The sequence below is a fragment of the Procambarus clarkii genome, chromosome 59 (genome assembly GCF_040958095.1).
Source record: "Procambarus clarkii isolate CNS0578487 chromosome 59, FALCON_Pclarkii_2.0, whole genome shotgun sequence".
In the NCBI taxonomy this organism is placed as follows: Eukaryota; Metazoa; Arthropoda; class Malacostraca; order Decapoda; family Cambaridae; genus Procambarus; species Procambarus clarkii.
The window spans coordinates 22,231,251-22,252,488 of NC_091208.1; the positions used below are offsets into that span (position 1 = coordinate 22,231,251).

Here is a 21,238-nt window from a genome sequence, read left to right on the forward strand (position 1 = left end):
TAATTAGCAATTAGTCATCACTTCATGTAACACAGTAAATAATTTGTCATCACTTTATATAACACAATTAACAATTTAGTCATTACTTTATATAACACAATTAACAATTAGTCATCATTTTATGAAACACAAAATGACAAAATAAACAATTCTAAGTATATTTTGTATATTTTCTACAACTTTTTATATATTTTAATTCATAAAACGATTGATTAATATTAAATCATCAGGCTTAAGACTTGAGTAATTAATTTGTTAAATACTAGGCTTTGGTAATTTATGTATTTTGGTTATTATAATATAATGAAGTAAAAATGCATATTCATATTATCTATTTATATATCTACATATCCCTTTTTTTTTGAGAGTTGGAAATGGCCACCCTACTCTATACGGATTGTGGAGTGGGACAAGTACAGTACACGGATTGTTTATATATTTATTTATATTCAAGAAGGTACATTGGGTTTGTGAGGCTACATAGCATGGTATTTACAATTGTTGAGTGAAGAAGGCACACTATAGATTGATTGTGGAGTGGTGGAGGCAGACTCCACACGTTTTGTAGAATGGAACCTCCATTCTATTATGGTGGAAGCAGGTCCATACACCGCTTCAAATGTAGATATGATAATGAGTCCAAGAGGAACCTGTAGACCAGTTAGTGAAAACTTTGAAAGACGGAAGACATGAGCTATAGTTCAGCCACCACCAGCACAGCTCGGTGAATACAATAAGGCGAGCATTCATGCCCAGGAGCTGGAGCCCAACCCTGCAAGAACCGCTTATGGTATTACCTCGTGTACCCAAACAAGTTGGTGGAGACGGGTCTTAGACCTGAGAAAAGTTTTCCGTATCTACGTCATCATTTTATTCTTAAACAAATCTAACCTAACTTAAGCTATTCTACCCAAACGAAATTTAAATTAGTGATACAGTTATGTTTTATATATTGCGATTTGACGTCAATTTGACGTCATAACTTTCAAGCCCCAGGCAGGTTTTGGATGCGTCTGTGTTCTGCGTATTAACTGTACATTTTGTAAAACTTTTAAATAAACGAAAATAGAGAAAATTATTTTCAGTGTTATATAAATCATTCAACATTGAAGAATTGCCATAGATTCTTACGAAAAATTCCGTAAATTGTAGCAGACTTAAAATGTGTCAAAATAATTTGGGCTTTGTTTACACTTTGGGCCGCAGTCACGTGTCCTGCGGGCCACAGTGTGTTGTGGTCAGCGACTCGCTGTTCTGGCGACACAAATGGACTCGCTGGCTTACTTCTAGCTGGCATACGAGCTGCACTTAACAATGAAGAGGCGACAGGTATGGAATACAAGTGGAAATCGCCAATATAAGATGTTTCTCCTGTCGTCACTGGATTATATTTACCCTTACTGAAGCAACAAGATCTCCAGAAGGTGAGTGAGTCCTTGTGATTAGAATTTTGTCTTAGTTTTCATTACTGGACAAAGAGCCGTCATATACCCGTCATATACTGCTTATGTGTGATGGCTGACGTATCAATACATATATACTGTATATATATGCCTAGGTGGAGAAAAATATTATCGAATTAGAATTCGTGCATGCAGCCTAATATTTGTTTACCATTATATAAACAAATATATATATATATATATATATATATATATATATATATATATATATATATATATATATATATATATATATATATATATTTTTTTTTTTTTTTTTTTTTTTTTTTTTTTATAGAAGGGAGTACCACCTCTAGCTGGAAGAAGGGGATATGTTATATATATATATATATATATGTTATATATATATATATATATATATATATTATATATATATATATATATATATATATATATATATATATAATATATAATATATATGTCTATCATGGGTAAAACAAATTATTTGGTGTTATTGGATTAAATTAACATGGCGGTGAGTCTAAGATTTGCTTCACGTTCTTTAAACCCTATGATAATATTTTCCTAATTGGAGATTGTCTTGGCTTTCTATGAAGATAAATATTTATATTAGGCCACCACTTATCCATCGCCTCGTGAGACGATATTTACTCAGCTCTTACTCCTTGTGGGTGTGTTGCCTAGTGGTTAACTTATACCTGAATTTACCCGAGGGCCACCATCTCGCGAGTGTGCCTCGAGGAGGACAGGAAGCCGGTGGCTTGTCGCAGGTTCCCCCTCATTTGTCAGCTTGAGCAATTGTTTGTGCAATGTAGCTAGTCTGACTTAGAACTTTCTTTTTTATATTAACGCCTTTTCTTCTTAGTGCATAAGACGGGTTTTTATTGCAAATGCGTTGTGGTTGTTATTTCTTTATGTGTTCTCATTAATACTAAAATTATTATAGGATAAAAACTCACACTTGTGTATTTGTGAAATTTATGTAAAGAATTCGCACTCTCCTGAGTGCTTTGTCAAAGTCCGGTGTAAATTGTTTACATCAATTTCATTAATACACAAGTGTGGATTTTTATCCTATGTTATTATGTCTGTGAGAAGACATTAAAATTACTAAAATTATTATTAGTTTGATAGTTTTGTTTTATTATTATTATTATTATTATTATTATTATTATTATTATTATTATTATTATTATTATTATTAATGCCATAACTTTCAGCACAAACACACAGGGGTATCAATATATTAAATAAAAATTTAATTCTTTGGACTTTACAGCAGTAAATTTGTGGCATCTCTTTGAGTTTGTTAAATTATAAAACCCAAGCGTTTGTGAGACTAAGAATAGACTGGGCAAGGGATTCACACCACCTCGCGTTTTCACAGGATATCCGTCTCAAGATGGGTGTAGAATTGTTTTGCTGGGTCAGGCCCTTGCTCCCTAGAGGAGGGCCAAGGCCACTGATTTTTAGGTCGTGTATGCGTGTGTACTTATCTAAAGGGAGTTTGTAGAGTCGAGCGCCAGCTCTTAAGCCCCATCTGATGAACAACAAGAATTTACCTACTTAAAATTATCTGTTAGATTAAGGACCTGCCCGAAAGGCTGCGCGTACTAATGGCTTTACAAGATTGTAAATACTATGCTATGTATTCTCTCAAACCTAATGTACCTTCTTGTATATAAATAAATAAATAAAATAAATAAATCTTTTGAGTTAGTAGTTGTATAACGTAATTATTTTCTTTTCTCTGTTTCCTTATTATATTTCACATAGTGGATCTCTAAAAGTTTCTTGAATCACTATCTCGCAAGAAGTTGTTTGGCTGTATCTGGAAACACAGTGATCACAATTAGATAATTTATATCAATTCAAGAGATTACCTGTCACTGTCTGTCCGAGGCCTGAGGCCAGACGATTGTGGTTAGCCTGACGTAACTTACCATTGTGCTTTATGATTGCAGGCAGAGGTAATAGGATGATCGCGGTCCGATTCCTATATATGCCTCTCTGTAATTAGAATTGGCTCCTATTGCGCAAACCAGTGACTTATATCAAGTCTGAAATGGGAACTTGGTTTTCCACAGAGTTTTCAGAAGATATGTAGCTGATACCTGGTTGATGGGGTTCTGGGAGTTCTTCTACTCCCCAAGCCTGGCCCGAGGACAGACTTGTCTTGTGAGAGTTTGGTCCACCAGGCTGTTGCTTGGAGCGGCCCGCAGGCCCACATATACCTGGTTGATGGGGTTCTGGGAGTTCTTCTACTCCCCCAAGCCCGGCCCGAGGCCAGGCTTGACTTGTGAGAGTTTGGTCCACCAGGCTGTTGCTTGGAGCGGCCCGCAGGCCCACATACCCACCACAGCCCGGTTGGTCCGCCACTCCTTGAAGGAAACAATCTAGTTTCCTCTTGAAGATGTCCACGGTTGTTCCTGTAATATTTCTGATGCTCGCTGGGAGGACGTTGAATAACCGTGGACCTCTGATGTTCATACAGTGTTCTCTGATTGTACCTATGGCACCTCTGCTGTTCGTCGTACACGAACACAATGTTGTTTCAACATTGCTCAAACTAACTCAAGTAAAAATACAGTTTTGGCTACGTAGTGTGTTTGCTAGGGGGGGGGGGTGTAAATTACATGTTGCCCGAAACGCTGTGCGTATTAGTGGCTTTAGGTACTGTATGTACTAGCTTTATCTATCAATCCAACATTATGTTTGTAACTCTTCATCGATATATGTACTTATACCTGAATACAAATTTGAATTTGAAATGTTCTGAGAGAAAGGGAGAGGACGAAATGAGGGGGAGGGAGGGAGGGAGGGAGAGAGAGGGAGAGAGAGGGAGAGGGAGGGAGGGAGAGAGAGGGAGAGGGAGAAAATGAGAGGGAAAACAAGAATAATGCAAAAAAGTGTTTGTTTATCTGTAAATTAGTGAAATGTTCGTACCTCAAGCTTTAGACAAGTCCAATATTTTCGTTCTGGCTGACAATATTGTGTCACTTAAATCAATCTATAAATCCATTAACTTTTGTATCTTACCTTGTATGTATGTACCTTACCTGAATACAAATTTATTATTTATCTTATTTATTATCACTTTAGTTTACAATATCTTGGCTACGGAAATAATAAAGAGTTTCTCATAGAGACAAGGCTGTTCGTCCCTCCGCCGAATAAATTCTAACACAACATGGCTCTCCCTTCCCATGCTCAAGGTGCAGTATAATTACAGTAATATGTGTTGTTTCGTCAAAACATATCCAGTAATGCCACTGGCCCTGAAGACCCCTCAAGACAATACTCATCCTAGATGCAGAATTTTCACTCGTGTGATTCAGCAGAAAGCAGCATAATCTCAAGGATGTGGAGGCTGTCATGGGATGTGTACGAATGAGGCATTTTCCAAGCAGCCGTCACTCTCTGCTCCACGTTTTCTATGACTAGCGTTACACGGCCTTGTAAATGGGGGATTTCAGTAGTTAACAATTAAGGGTCAGATTCACCAAGCAGTTATGCAAGTACTTACGAACGTGTACATCTTTCCTCAATCTTTGATGGTTTGGTTACATTTATGAAACAGTTTACAAGCATGAAAACTTGCCAATCAACTGTTGTTATTGTTATAAACAGCCTCCTGGTGCTTCGGAGCTCATTAACTGTTGTAAACAAAGCCACCAAAGTTTAAGAAAAGATGTACAGGTTCGTAAGTGCTTGCGTAAGTGCTTTCGTGTATCGGGCCCTAGGCTGCAAACCTTAGGCATGAACATGTAAGTCTACGAACTGTAGTGCAAATGAGCTTGAAATAAATATGTGGGCAGAAAGGATTGTCAGAATTTCACCTGTTTTCTACTAAAATTGCCACCCTGCTGTCATCCTAAAATGATAAATTCTGTATTTATAACACCTTTTTGGATCGTGATAGTACAGCTCGTTCAATCCGTCCTCAGTCTTCTTACCTGAATTTACCTGAGGGTCACTAGTGGCCTCGACGATGACAGGAAGCCGGCGGCTTGTCGAAGGTTCCCCAATTTGCCTTGATGTTTTGTGAATCTGTTAATTGTTGTCCGTTCCTCTCATAGCAGGTATAAGCTTTACCATTTTTAGATAACTAGTTCGAAAATGACTCTGATACACTAGTTTCTATCGACGGTGTTTGACAAGATGTTAAGTTATTAGCGGAGCTTCAATAGTTTAGTCTTAATGTTAATTAAGAATCTGTTGAGGTAACCAACCGAAGAACAAAATATGATCGTAGTTAAGAATATTTGCACAATGACCTTGTTGTATAAAACATGAGAGCTATTAAGTAGTAACTGTACTCACCTAGTTGTGTTTGCGGGGGTTGAGCTCTGGCTCTTTGGTCCCGCCTCTCAACCGTCAATCAACAGGTGTACAGATTCCTGAGCCTATTGGGCTCTATCATATCTACACTTGAAACTGTGTATGGAGTCAGCCTCCACCACATTGCTTCCTAATGCATTCCATTAGTCAACCACTCTGATACTAAAAAAAGTTCTTTCTAATATCTCTGTGGCTCATTTGGGCGCTCAGTTTCCACCTGTGTCCCCTTGTGCGTGTTCCCCTTGTGTTAAATAGCCTGTCTTTATCTACCCTATGTGTGTGTGTGTGTGTGTGTGTGTGTGTGTGTGTGTGTGTGTGTGTGTGTGTGTGTGTGTGAGAGAGAGCGTGCGACCATCTTGTTTCATCCTTGAGCAGATGTGTTGGATATCTACAAATGTCCATACATTGCCCTTGAGGCCTGGCTGTCACTCGGAGGTGATTTCACAAGAGGTTAGAGGAAGGAGATTTACCAAGAGGCGGCTGATTATAAGAGTCACCCATTACTCCGGAGGAAAGAAAATGAGAGTGAGGGAGGACTTCAATATCAGGTTACCGGTACCGGTGTACGAAAGGGTTTCAAATTTAAATTCAAATTCAAATTCAAATTTTTATTCAGGTAGAAGTACATACATATATGATGATTTACAAACATAATGTTGGATTTATAGATAGAGCTAGTACAAACAATACCTTTATGCCCGAAACGCTTTGCGTAATAGTGGCTTTAGGCATTGTATGTACTTGCTCTACCTATAAGTCAACCAATCTTTGTAAAAATTTATTGTATGTATGTACCTTACCTAAATAAATGATTTTATTTTATATTATTTAAAGCCACTAATATGCACAGCGTTCCATCTTGGTAGCGGGTAGTTATTTTTACAGAGTTTGTTAACGGCAGCAGATATGTAGGTTCTGTAGGCCTATATGCTTGTGGCTTGATGGTAGCGTGTACTCTAGCTTATGTATGCCTGTTTTGTGGCTGGTTCGGTCCCTCTCTCGTATTAATCCCTTTGTTTAAACTGTCACATTTTTATGTTATACAGATTGGACAGTATAATATATATATATATATATATATATATATATATATATATATATATATATGTCGTACCTAGTAGCCAGAACGCACTTCTGAGCCTACTATGCACGGCCCGATTTGCCTAATAAGCCAAGTTTTCATTAATTAATATATTTTCTCACTTTTTTTTCTTATGAAATGATAAAGCTTCCTTTTTCATTATGTATGAGGTCAATTTTTTTTTATTGGAGTTAAAATTAACGTAGATATATGACCGAACCTAACCAACCCTACCTAACCTAACCTAACCTATCTTTATAGGTTAGGTTTGGTTAGGTAGCCGAAAAAGTTAGGTTAGGTTAGGTTAGGTAGGTTAGGTAGTCGAAAAACAATTAATTCATGAAAACTTGGCTTATTAGGCAAATCGGGCCTTGCATAGTAGGCTGAGAAGTGAGTTCTGGCTACTAGGTACCACATATATATATATATATATATATATATATATATATATATATATATATATGTATATATATATATATATATATATATATATATATATATATATATATATATATATATATATATATATATAAAGGAGCCGGTCGTGGCTGGTTCGTGGGGTTCAGATGATTTCGGGGCTTTTTAGTGTCCCCGCGGCCCGGTCCTCGACCAGGCTTCCACCCCCAGGAAGCAGCCCGTGACAGCTGATAAACACCCAGGTACCTATTTTACTGCTAGGTAACAGGGGCATAGGGTGAAAGAAACTCTGCCCATTGTTTCTCGCCGGCGCCTGGGATCGATCCAAGGACCACAGGATCACAAGTCCAGCGTGCTGTCCGCTCGGCCGACCGGCTCCCCGACTAGACCACACTGACTGTACAAAAGTGTTGGCAGTCAAAGTTTAGGAGGCGACACTCCTTAGGGGGCCTCGTAGCCTGGTGGATAGCGCGCAGGATTCGTAATTCTGTGGCGCGGGTTCGATTCCCGCACGAGGCATAAACAAATGGGCAAAGTTTCTTTCACCCTGAATGCCCCTGTTACCTAGCAGTAAAATAGGTACCTGGGAGTTAGTCAGCTGTCACGGGCTGCTTCCTGGGGGTGGAGGCCTGGTCGAGGACCGGGCCGCGGGGACACTAAAAAAAGCCCCGAAATCATCTCAAGATAACCTCAAGATAACTCCGGCTGCAAGCTCCTCTACGTGTATCAAGTTTGGTGAGTAGACAGAGAGTGGGTAAACACCTCCGGGTCTCATAGTGACCCGGAAGTAAGCAGGATGCGTCCGTGGTAACAGCAGGTGGCGTGAGAAATGTCTCCCATTACCGGTGTCCGGTCAACGTTTAGGGCTTTTTAGCCGGATGTGAACACGTGGTGAGTTTGTCTGTCTGGGGGCGTTGTGTGTGTGTGTGTGTGTGTGTGTGTGTCCTGGAGGTGAAAGTGGTTGGCATGGCGGGTTTCCCTTCATCTCAGCGTGTATGTGTGTACCAGCATGCAGTAGTCACCTTCAGTTCCACCCCTCAAGGTACTGACCTTCCCAGTGGGGCACGTCCTGACCAAACAACGTTCATGACACATCACTCTAGCACATGTTTGTCGCTGGGTTAGCAACTAGGTGATGTGCTGCCCGCCGTTATCTTGAGGTTAACTCAAATCGACTTGAGAATGGTCCAGGACGGACCGAAACGTCGTCGTCCCTTCAATTTCTAGTGTGTGGTCTGGTCAACATACTTCAGCCACGTTATTGTGACTCCTCGCCTGCATCTTGAGGTTATCTTGAGATGATTTCGGGGCTTTTTAGTGTGTCCCCGCGGCCCGGTCCTCGACCAGGCCTCCACCCCCCCAGGAAGCAGCCCGTGACAGCTGACTAACACCCAGGTACCTATTTTACTGCTAGGTAACAGGGGCATAGGGTGAAAGAAACTCTGCCCATTGTTTCTCGCCGGCGCCTGGAATCGAACCTAAGACCACAGGATCACAAGTCCAGTGTGCTGTCCGCTCGGCCGACCGAGAGTTTATATATACAAGAGTTTTTACATTCTTGTAAAGCCACTAGCACGCATAGCGTTTCGGGCAGGTAATTAATCCTAATTTTCCCTGGAATACGACCCCGCCGAATCGTTCAAAACAACCAGGTACCCATTCACTGCTGGGTGAACAGAGACTACAGTTAAGGATTGGCGCCCAGTCAATCCTCACCGCACCTCAAACTATGCCAGACACTATCAAATGGTGCGCCAATCTCCCCGCCCCCCCCCCCCCAAAGCTGTGTCATGTAGCCCTCAGCTCTCTAGACTCTTGTTCTAGTTGGTGAGCAAGGGCCAGATTCATGAAGCTCTTACGCAAGCACTTACGAACCTGGGGCCAGATTCATGAAGCTCTTACGCAAGCACTTACGAACCTGGGGCCAGATTCACGAAGCTCTTACGCAAGCACTTACGAACCTGGGGCCAGATTCATGAAACTGTTACGCAAGCACTTACGAACCTGGGGCCAGATTCATGAAGCTCTTACGCAAGCACTTACGAACCTGGGGCCAGATTCATGAAGCTCTTACGCAAGCACTTACGAACCTGGGGCCAGATTCATGAAGCTCTTACGCAAGCACTTACGAACCTGGGGCCAGATTCATGAAGCTGTTACGCAAGCACTTACGAACCTGGGGCCAGATTCATGAAGCTGTTACGCAAGCACTTGCCAATCGCGTACTCTACCGTGTACAGTCGTGATTATTATTTTAATTATAAGTATTACGATAGTCGGGTATAGGGTTTAGCACAAACACGTAACAATCTTGGAGTGATCAAGTTCGTCCCCGCGGCCTTCTCTGGGTCGAGTGCCTGGAGGCGACGATGGACTCAATTATAAGGACCTCCTGGAGGCGACGATGGACTCGATTATAAGGACCTCCTGGAGACGACGATGGACTCAATTATAAGGACCGTCTGGAGGCGACAATGGACTCAATTATAAGGACCTCCTGGAGACGACGATGGACTCAATTATAACGACCTCCTGGAGACGACGATGGACTCGATTATAAGGACCTCCTGGAGACGACGATGGACTCAATTATAACGACCTCCTGGCCCTCTTTTCATATCTTACAGTCTGTGAAGCGTGGCCTTGTTGGGGTCGTCGAAGGAGGACAGCAGCAGCGTCCTAACCAACACTGTCGCCGCTGTCTCAAGGGACAGATCCTTGGACGGATAGGCTATAGCGGATGGATGGGTTATTAGGTGGATAGACAGAGCTTGGAACCCAAGCAGGGTGACGGCAGATCTCTGCTTTCTACACGAAGGGATCGTCCGTCTTGCCAGAGGACCAGAAGCTAGGATATGAGGACCAGGAACTGGGATATGAGAACCAGGAGCTGGGATATGAGGACCAGGAGCTGGGATATGAGGACCAGGAGCTGGGATATGAGGACCAGGAGCTGGGATATGAGGACCAGGAGCTGGGATATGAGGACCAGGAGCTGGGATATGAGGACCAGGAGCTGGGATATGAGGACCAGGAGCTAGGATACGAGGACCAGGAGCTAGGATACTGTAACACTGTAAAAGAGCATGGAGCTGTGGGGAGCAAGGAGCTGACAGGTGTGTCATATATATACACACACCTGCTGTTCATGTGGAGCTGGCAACCTGGTACCTCCTGGTGCCTGGTACAACTTACAAAAAAAAACAAAAGGCCTGGTAGCCTGGTGGATAGCGCGCAGGACTCGTAATTCTGTGACGCGGGTTCGATTCCCGCACCAGGCAGAAACAAATGGACAAAGTTTCTTTCACCCCTGAATGCCCCTGTTGCCTAGCAGTAAATAGGTACCTGGGAGTTAGTCAACTGTCTCGGGCTTGTTTCCTGGTGTGTGTGTGTGGTGTGGAGAAAAAAAGTAGTAAACAGTTGATTGACAGTTGAGAGGCGGGCCGAAAGAGCAGAGCTCAACCCCCGCAAACACAACTAGGTGAATACAACTAGGTGAATACTGTTGCCACATAGAGCTGGCAACTGTGTCGTGTTGCCACGCGGTCTCTCTGGCAACTCAGTCACGTAAAACAGTTGGCAGATAATGTTTTTTTGGTGATATATTTTTCCATTCCAGGCGCCGCGGGCGACTGACAAACCGCGATACAGAGTAAGATGACTCTTCTCAAACCTCTAGTGTGCTTCCCTCTGATCTCCCGCCCCACGGGATAGTGTCACCATCAACGCTTATAGTGTGTTGGTCTGTCGCCGTGGGTGGGTGACGCCGCGGCGAGGCGTTATAGGTTTTAGAGTTATCGGAACACCATCAAGGACATCTTCCTTTGACGAGGTGGATGGTTCTATCTGCTGTTTGGCTTAGAGTCACATAAACAGTCTGGTAATATTATAGCAAGCTAATGGTGAAAGGTAATATGTTTGCTGGCCGGTTTGCTGGGAGTTAAGGGGGGGGGGGGGGGTTATTTGTTGTGTCTGTTGAAATGAGTTTTTAGCTCTTGGGTCCCCGTCTTTTTAACCTATCTATTTTTTTCTCTGTTATGGCTATTATAATTTCTAACACACACACACACACACTATTCTATTCATATATTTCTATCTATATATTTCTAAAACACACACACACACACACACACACACACACACACACACACACACACACACACACACACACACACACACACACACACACACACACAGAACCTGTACACCTCTTGATTGACAGTTGAGAGGCGGGACCAAAGAGCCAGAGCTCAACCCTCGCAAGCACAACTAGGTGAGTACAAAGGTGAACACAACACCTGGCCCAGGTGAACACAACACCTGGCCCAGGTGAACACAACACCTGGCCCAGGTGAACACAACACCTGACCAGGTGAACACAACACCTGCCCAGGTGAACACAAGGCCACCTGGGTGTTAGCAACACCTGGGGGTTACCGTTCCACAACACCTGACAATGGTTATGAGAGTCACTGTGAGTGTGTTGTTTATCGCAGTCTTTCAATATATGTGCAAACACCTGTAAATGTTCACATGTTTACGAATATATATATATATGATATATGTACATGTACATATATATATGTATATATACAATAAATATCTGTAAATAGTTGCAGATTTACAAATATACAAACACCTCTAATTACTTGGAGATTTACAAATATGCAAACACCTGTAAATACTTGGGGATTTACAAACATGCCAGAGCCCATTTTTACAAACACAGGAAAGCCCGTAAATCTGAGGAACCAAGGGTAACCTAACCTAACCGAACCGGTGTTAACCGGTTCAAGCGGATGTTAAGCGGTTCAAGCGGGTGTTAACTGGTTCAAACAGGTATTAACAGGTTTAAGCGGGTGTTAACTGGTTCAAGCGGGTATTAACCGGTTCAAAAAGGGTATTAACCGGTTCAAGCAGGGTATTAACCGGTTCAAGCAGGGTATTAACCGGTTCAAACGACTGTGTAGAGGAGTTTCTCTACGTGTCAAGAGGTATTGGTATTGTGGCGCTAATATTGTCATCTCTAGGTCACAGAAGAGGAGCCTGCTCCAGGAGCTGAAGCCTCCTGCTCTAGGAGCAGGAGCTACGCCACTGAAGAATGCATTGAAGTTGTCACCCCTCCCCCTCCCTTTCCTTGTCCAGAGGAAGGGGAGTGGGTAGGGAGGTCGTGTCAGGGACAGGAAGAGTGGTAGGGGAATAGGAACAGAGGAATGTGTGGTTGTCGTTCCAATCCTTCTGGTACTTCTAGTCCCAGAACTAAGAGGCATGAGTTACGAGGAAAGGCTGCGGGAAATGCACCTTACGACACTGGAAGACAGAAGAGTAAGGGGAGACATGATCACAACCTACAAAATCCTCAGAGGAATCGACCGGGTAAACAAGGATAAACTATTCAACACGGGTGGGACGCGAACAAGGGGACACAGGTGGAAACTGAGTACCCACATGAGCCACAGAGACGTTAGAAGGAACTTTTTCAGTGTCAGAGTAGTTAACGGATGGAATGCATTAGGCAGTGATGTGGTGGAGGCTGACTCCATACACAGTTTTAAATGTAGATATGATAGAGCCCAGTAGACTCAGGAACCTGTACACCAGTTGACTGACAGTTGAGAGGCGGGACCAAAGAGCCAAAGCTCAACCCCCGCGAGCACAAATAGGTGAGTACACACACACGCACGCACAAGCCCAGCCACTCCCGGCATGCGTACACTATAATGAGGTCGTAAAGGGGAACACAGCCGTGTCTAAGCTGAGCAGTTTACACGTGTTTAAACTAATGTCAGTTAGTTAATTCGTTTGCTTTACATGTCATTTAATTTCCATGTTGCTTTTTGTACCAATACGGCGGCGGAAAGGTCACAGTTATGTGCGTGTGCTTGTATAGTACACTGTAAGGGGGTTATTTTGATGGCATATGTACATATCCACAGCCAATACATATGTATTGGCTGTGGATATTATAATGTTATCGTGACTCACTGTTGTGTGTGTGTGTGTGTGTGTGTGTGTGTGTGTGTGTGTGTGTGTGTGTGTGTGTGTGTGTGTGTGTGTGTGTGTGTACTCACCTAGTTGTACTCACCTAGTTGTGTTTGAGGGGGTTGAGCTCTGGCTCTTTGGTCCCGCCTCTCAACCGTCAATCAACTGGTGTACAGGTTCCTGAGCCTACTGGGCTCTATCATATCTACACTTGCAACTGTGTATGGAGTCAGCCTCCACCACATCACTTCCTAAAGTGTGTGTGTGTGTATGTGTGTGTGTGTGTGTGTGTGTGTATGTGTGTGTGTGTGTGTGTGTGTGTGTGTGTGTGTGTGTGTGTGTGTGTGTGTGTGTGTGTGTGTGTGTGTGTGTGTGTGTGTGTGTCGTAATAATATATATTGCAAGGTACGAAGCAGCAGGAAAATGTGTGTGTGTGCAACTCCCTTGTTGGTGGTCAGGTTATGTGAAAGAGCCGGGAGAAATGTGGCAGCACAATGGAACATTTTACTCTTTATTAGGGTGAGTTTGCACTATGCTTCTGTTGGAACGGTGTGGGAGAGGGGGGGTGGGGGTACGGAAACTGTATGGTGGGGGAGGGGGGGTGGTGGTGATGGAGAGGGAAGGGGGAGGTGGTGCTGGTGGTGTGGGGGATGGAGAAGTGTCTATGGGTGGAGGTGGCAGGGCTGCTAGTTCATCTCCTGGTGGTGTTGACAGGAATGGGGCTGGATTCCTTAGCGTGACTATGCACAAGGAGCCACTATCCTGGCGGCCAGCTGCCTGGAGAGTGCTGGATTCCTTAGCGTGACTATGCACAAGGAGCCACTATCCAGGCGGCCAGCAGCCTGGAGAGTGCTGGATTCCTTAGCGTGACTATGCACAAGGAGCCACTATCCAGGCGGCCAGCTGCCTGGAAAGTGCTAGAATCCTTAGCGTGACGATGCACAAGGAACACCCTCCACGCTGCCAGCTGCCTGGAAAGTGCTAGAATCCTTAGCGTGACGATGCACAAGGAACACCCTCCACGCTGCCAGCTGCCTGGAAAGTGCTAGAATCCTTAGCGTGACGATGCACAAGGAACACCCTCCACGCTGCCAGCTGCCTGGAAAGTGCTAGAATCCTTAGCGTGACGATGCACAAGGAACACCCTCCACGCTGCCAGCTGCCTGGAGAGTGCTGGAATCCTTAGCGTGACTACGCACAAGGAATCACCCTCCAGGCGCGCCAGCTGCCTGAGGCAGGAGGAAAGCCCACCACGGCCGCCAAGACCCACACAACCAAACATACACACACACCAACTCAGCGAGCCTCACTTCCCGGATTACCACATGACGGACGAAACAAGAATAGAACCTTCCATATTTGGGAGCCCTGTGAAGTGAAGCATAAAATGCAAGGTCAAATTTCAAGGCTAAAGAAACAAAGACATTCGTGGCGCCTCGTCCGTATTCCCGCCATATTCAAGACGCGTCGTTCGGGTACGCACGGACCACCGTTTTCTTAATTCATCCCGGATTCACGCGGATTCCCGCGAACGTCTTTTATTTTTCTCTCAATCGCCAAAGTGGGGGAAAACATGAAGGGTCTGTGTGGTAGTTGGAGGTAATTGTGGTTCCCTGCTGAGAGTCATTGTTATGTTGAAGGGACGCCTGGAGAGGAGCAGAGTGCGTTTTTTATGGAAATGTATGAGAACCCGGATACTGTGGATCTCTAGTATCTGTCTGTCTGCCTCTGTCTCTCTCTCTCTGTTGATGAATACAGCATTATGGAGAAGTGAAGAGGGAGGGCACACACACACACACACACACACACACACACACACACACACACACACACACACACACACACACACACACACACACACACACACACACACACACACATACACACACATACACACACACACTTAGGGGCCTCGTAGCCTGGTGGATAGCGTGCAGGACTCGCAGAAATTCTGTGGCGCGGGTTCGATTCCCGCACGAGGCAGAAACAATTGGGCAAAGTTTCTTTCACACACACACAGAACATCTTCCACAGCAAAGTAGCATCAGAGCGGAAGATTACCAACGGGAGGTTATATAGAAGCTCTTCCAGACCTCACCACCACCACCAAGAATGTCCAAAACTCCACTACTCATGAGGACCAATAAGAGAGAGCGCCTTCAACCACACACAACAATCAACAATCCCCATTAACCCCCCGTGACGAAGGAACCTTTAACACGGCAACCTTTCCACCTCTCTGTTTCCCCCTTCCCCCTCCCCCCCTTCACTGTCTCACCTTCCCTCCCTCCGTTCATTCTTCCTATCCACCCTTCTTCTGTCTCTCCTCCTTCTTCCTGTTTTCCTCCACCGTCTCTTATCACATCTCCTACATCTTTACAGTTATTGGCACCTGTCTTTACCCTGGCTAGTTGCTACCTCTTAATATATATATATATATATATATATATATATATATATATATATATATATATATATATATATATATATATATATATATATATATATATATATATATATAACAATGTCAGACCACGGAGGAAAATGAAACAGGAATTTCCTTAAGTACTTTCGTATATACTGAAAGTATATACAGTACTTTCCTTCTGAAGATGTATTTAATATACGAAAGTACTTAAAGAAATTCCTGTTTCATTTTCCTCCGTGGTCTGACATTGTCACATTCTTAATCACGTGTTTATTTTCGTGATATACACACATATATATATATATATATATATATATATATATATATATATATATATGTATATATATATATATATATATATATATATATATATATATATATATATATATATATATATATATATATATTATTAAATATGACCGAAAAAGTAAGATTAATAATTCTAACACGAATTTTCTCAATCTTTCGTACATTACGCTTCACTGTTGGAGGTAAATCAAAAATCAATTCTCCAAAATTCATTTTTATTTCTAGTCTGACGCGACACGGGCGCGTTTCGTAAAACTTATTACATTTTCAAAGACTTTAGTTCACAAATACACAACTCATACAACAATGCCTAAACACAGTTGTGTATTTGTGAACAAATACACAGTTGTGTATTTGTGAACTAAAGTCTTTGAAAATGTAATAAGTTTTACGAAACGCGCCCGTGTCGCGTCAGACTAGAAATAAAAATGAATTTTGGAGAATTGATTTTTGATTTACCTCCAACAGTGAAGCGTAATGTACGAAAGATTGAGAAAATTCGTGTTAGAATTATTAATCTTACTTTTTCGGTCATATTTAATAATATATGTCTACAGGAAAGACTGCTACCAAAATATACTAATATATATATATATATATATATATATATATATATATATATATATATATATATATATATATATATATATATATATATGACAATGTCAGACCACGGAGGAAAAATGAAACAGGAAATTTCCTTAAGTACTTTCGTATATTAAATACATCTTCAGAAGGTCATTTTACAGATCGAGTGATGGGTATAAATAGGCAGGAGAGAGTGGTGAAGTAAGGTGAGGTACAATACTTGGACAACGCAGAAGGCCCATTGGCCCATCAGATGCACCCAATTGGCCCATCCGATGTAGCCCAATGGCCCATCTGATACAGCAGACATACAAGCATAATACATAGGTAATTATAACATAAAGAGGTAAATATATACAATAAATTAGTGAGACAAATGTTTTTTAATGATTCTACTTAAATCGCCCTTTAGCTGATCTATTAGAAATGGATCTAAGTTATATAGACCACTGCTAATATTCAAATTACTTTCTTTGGTGATCTGTATCAAAGCGGATTCAATTATGTTTCTGTTATAGGTGCTTTTACAATTTGTTATTGAAGACGCACTCTCCCAATCAATTTGGTGAGCTTTTTCTGACAAATGCACAAACAAAGCATTAGATAATTGGCCATGTCTTACAGAGTATTTATGTTGCGATATTCTACATTTTAAATCTTTAGATGTTTGCCCGACATAGAACTTATTACATTCCTTACAAGGTATTTTATAAATGACGCAATTATCACTACGAGGGCTGTTCCTTACTAATAACTTACCAACAGTGTTTTCGTAGCTAAACATTACATCTATATTAAAAAGTTTCAAGGCCTTGACAATATTCTCAAACCCAGAGAAATATGGTAAACATAACACATTCTTTGGGCGAATCCTTTCACTGCATACATTATTATAATATGTACGACGAGCTTTGTTACGACAAACTTCCAAAAAATTCAGTGGGTAACAAAGCTTAAGACCAATCGAATCAATATTCTTAAATTCTTCATCTAAGAATTCTGGACTCACAACTCGAAGAGCTCTTAAATACATTGAAGAAAAAATTGACTTTTTTACATTGTATTTATGCCCTGAAAAATAATGAACATAAGATAAATTGTTCGTAGGTTTTCTGTAAACACTAAACTTTAATGAAGAGTTTTCCCTATGAATAAGCACATCTAAGAATGGCAAACATTTATCAATTTCAGTCTCCATAGTAAATTTTATGGAGGTGACTTGGTCATTAAGTTTGGCTACAAATTCGTCTGTGTTTACATCTGAAGGCCAAATACACAAGATATCATCAACATATCTAAACCAAGGAATGATTCCAGGAGTTATTTTTGAAACAAATTTCTTTTCAAAGAATTCCATGTACAGGTTTGAGAGCAATGGCGATAGAGGATTCCCCATTGCCATTCCAAAAGTCTGTAAATAATACTCATTATTAAAGGTAAATTTACATTCTTTAATGCATAACTTAACAAGACTGACAATAATATCAGCAGAAAGAGGTAAGTCATGGCTCATTAGTTCACGAGCAAGATAATCGAGAATATCATCGACCGGTACCTTTGTGAACAAAGAACAAACGTCAAAACTGATTAACTTTACATCAGGAGTGACAGGAACACTATTCAATTTGTTAACTAAATCAAGAGAATTTGTCAAATGAGAAGAGGAGATAGTTCCTAACAAAGGGGACAAGATTTTGGTAATCCCATGAGACCTATCATCAGTTCTGTGGGATCCATTTCTTACAAACTCTCCAAATGGCTTACCAAAATCTTGTCCCCTTTGTTAGGAACTATCTCCTCTTCTCATTTGACAAATTCTCTTGATTTAGTTAACAAATTGAATAGTGTTCCTGTCACTCCTGATGTAAAGTTAATCAGTTTTGACGTTTGTTCTTTGTTCACAAAGGTACCGGTCGATGATATTCTCGATTATCTTGCTCGTGAACTAATGAGCCATGACTTACCTCTTTCTGCTGATATTATTGTCAGTCTTGTTAAGTTATGCATTAAAGAATGTAAATTTACCTTTAATAATGAGTATTATTTACAGACTTTTGGAATGGCAATGGGGAATCCTCTATCGCCATTGCTCTCAAACCTGTACATGGAATTCTTTGAAAAGAAATTTGTTTCAAAAATAACTCCTGGAATCATTCCTTGGTTTAGATATGTTGATGATATCTTGTGTATTTGGCCTTCAGATGTAAACACAGACGAATTTGTAGCCAAACTTAATGACCAAGTCACCTCCATAAAATTTACTATGGAGACTGAAATTGATAAATGTTTGCCATTCTTAGATGTGCTTATTCATAGGGAAAACTCTTCATTAAAGTTTAGTGTTTACAGAAAACCTACGAACAATTTATCTTATGTTCATTATTTTTCAGGGCATAAATACAATGTAAAAAAGTCAATTTTTTCTTCAATGTATTTAAGAGCTCTTCGAGTTGTGAGTCCAGAATTCTTAGATGAAGAATTTAAGAATATTGATTCGATTGGTCTTAAGCTTTGTTACCCACTGAATTTTTTGGAAGTTTGTCGTAACAAAGCTCGTCGTACATATTATAATAATGTATGCAGTGAAAGGATTCGCCCAAAGAATGTGTTATGTTTACCATATTTCTCTGGGTTTGAGAATATTGTCAAGGCCTTGAAACTTTTTAATATAGATGTAATGTTTAGCTACGAAAACACTGTTGGTAAGTTATTAGTAAGGAACAGCCCTCGTAGTGATAATTGCGTCATTTATAAAATACCTTGTAAGGAATGTAATAAGTTCTATGTCGGGCAAACATCTAAAGATTTAAAATGTAGAATATCGCAACATAAATACTCTGTAAGACATGGCCAATTATCTAATGCTTTGTTTGTGCATTTGTCAGAAAAAGCTCACCAAATTGATTGGGAGAGTGCGTCTTCAATAACAAATTGTAAAAGCACCTATAACAGAAACATAATTGAATCCGCTTTGATACAGATCACCAAAGAAAGTAATTTGAATATTAGCAGTGGTCTATATAACTTAGATCCATTTCTAATAGATCAGCTAAAGGGCGATTTAAGTAGAATCATTAAAAAACATTTGTCTCACTAATTTATTGTATATATTTACCTCTTTATGTTATAATTACCTATGTATTATGCTTGTATGTCTGCTGTATCAGATGGGCCATTGGGCTACATCGGATGGGCCAATTGGGTGCATCTGATGGGCCAATGGGCCTTCTGCGTTGTCCAAGTATTGTACCTCACCTTACTTCACCACTCTCTCCTGCCTATTTATACCCATCACTCGATCTGTAAAATGACCTTCTGAAGATGTATTTAATATACGAAAGTACTTAAGGAAATTTCCTGTTTCATTTTTCCTCCGTGGTCTGACATTGTCACATTCTTAATCACGTGTTTATTTTCGTGATATACACATATATATATATATATATATATATATATATATATATATATATATATATATATATATATATATATATATATATATATATATATATATATATATATATATAACCCTGAAATTCGACTTTCCTAACACCTATTTTACTGTTTGGCAAGTGTGGAGTTTTCCTTGTGGTTATCGCCTGTTTCTTGTCATCACTCGTGTTCTTCCTGTCTATTCTTTATCACCCTTCCTCCTCCCCCGTCATTTGTGTTTTATTTCGGGTTTTCTTGTCGTTCTAACGTGTCAGGGAGCGAGCACAGACGGACCTCTTGCTTGAGGGCTCCTCGTAGCACAAGTTGGAGCTGTTACAACTAGCGATTCCAGCGGTGAGTTGCGCTTCTCACACACACACGCAGGCATGGAGCTGGTGAGCCTCCAGTTGGTGGCCCCAGCTTGTACAACAAGGCCAAGTGGTCAGAGCCACGACGTGTAAGGTCAGGCATACTTGGTCGTCGGTGCTGGAGTACCGCTGGAGTCGGTGCTGGAGTGCCGCTGGAGTCGGTGCTGGAGTGCCGCTGGAGTCGGTGCTGGAGTGCCGCTGGAGTCGGTGCTGGAGTGCCGCTGGAGTCGGTGCTGGAGTGCCGCTGGAGTCGGTGCTGGAGTGCCGCTGGAGTCGGTGCTGGAGTGCCGCTGGAGTCGGTGCTGGAGTGCCGCTGGAGTCGGTGCTGGAGTGCCGCTGGAGTCGGTGCTGGAGTGCCGCTGGAGTCGGTGCTGGAGTACCGCTGGAGTCGGTGCTGGAGTACCGCTGGAGCCATTGGATCAGTTGCACCCTGTGCGGTTTGTGACTTTCTGCCCGAAACGCTTTGCGTAATAGTGGCTTTAGGCATTGTATGTACTTGCCCTATCTATACATCCATCACTCTTTGTCAAATCTCTTGTATGTATGTGCCTTACCTAAATAAACATTTATTTGTTTATTTATTTACTTGCAATTATTGGATAAGACGTGCTGCTGGTGGGTGCGTCTGATTGGTGAAACTTTTTTTTTGAGTCTTTCTGATTGGGCAGTAGATTTAGTTCACGCTCTCTATGATATCTGAAGTTTCTGATGAGTTATCCTCAGTTAATTATTGATGAAAAGTTTGACTTGGATGAGAGAGAGGGAGAGAGAGAGAGAGAGACACACAGACAGACAGACAGACAGACAGACAGACAGACAGACAGACAGACAGACAGACAGACAGACAGACAGAAAGAGAGAGATCAGA

At 41.5% G+C, this 21,238-nt stretch overlaps 1 protein-coding gene across 3 annotated transcripts in view; it reads left to right on the forward strand.

Moving 5' to 3' along the window:
* Nep2 (Neprilysin 2) overlaps window positions 1–21,238 on the forward strand; it is a 93,467-nt gene that overhangs the window by 1,768 nt on the left and 70,461 nt on the right. Inside the window, exon 1 of one of the 3 annotated variants that reach the window (XM_069306988.1) lies at window positions 1,256–1,424. The exons of 1 other annotated variant lie outside the window; for it this stretch is intronic. The gene's annotated coding sequence lies outside the window, so the exon portion shown is untranslated. Of the gene's footprint in view, window positions 1–1,255; window positions 1,425–20,262; window positions 20,357–21,238 lie in introns of those variants that run through there. One more of the 3 variants, XM_069306990.1, reaches the window with a different exon arrangement.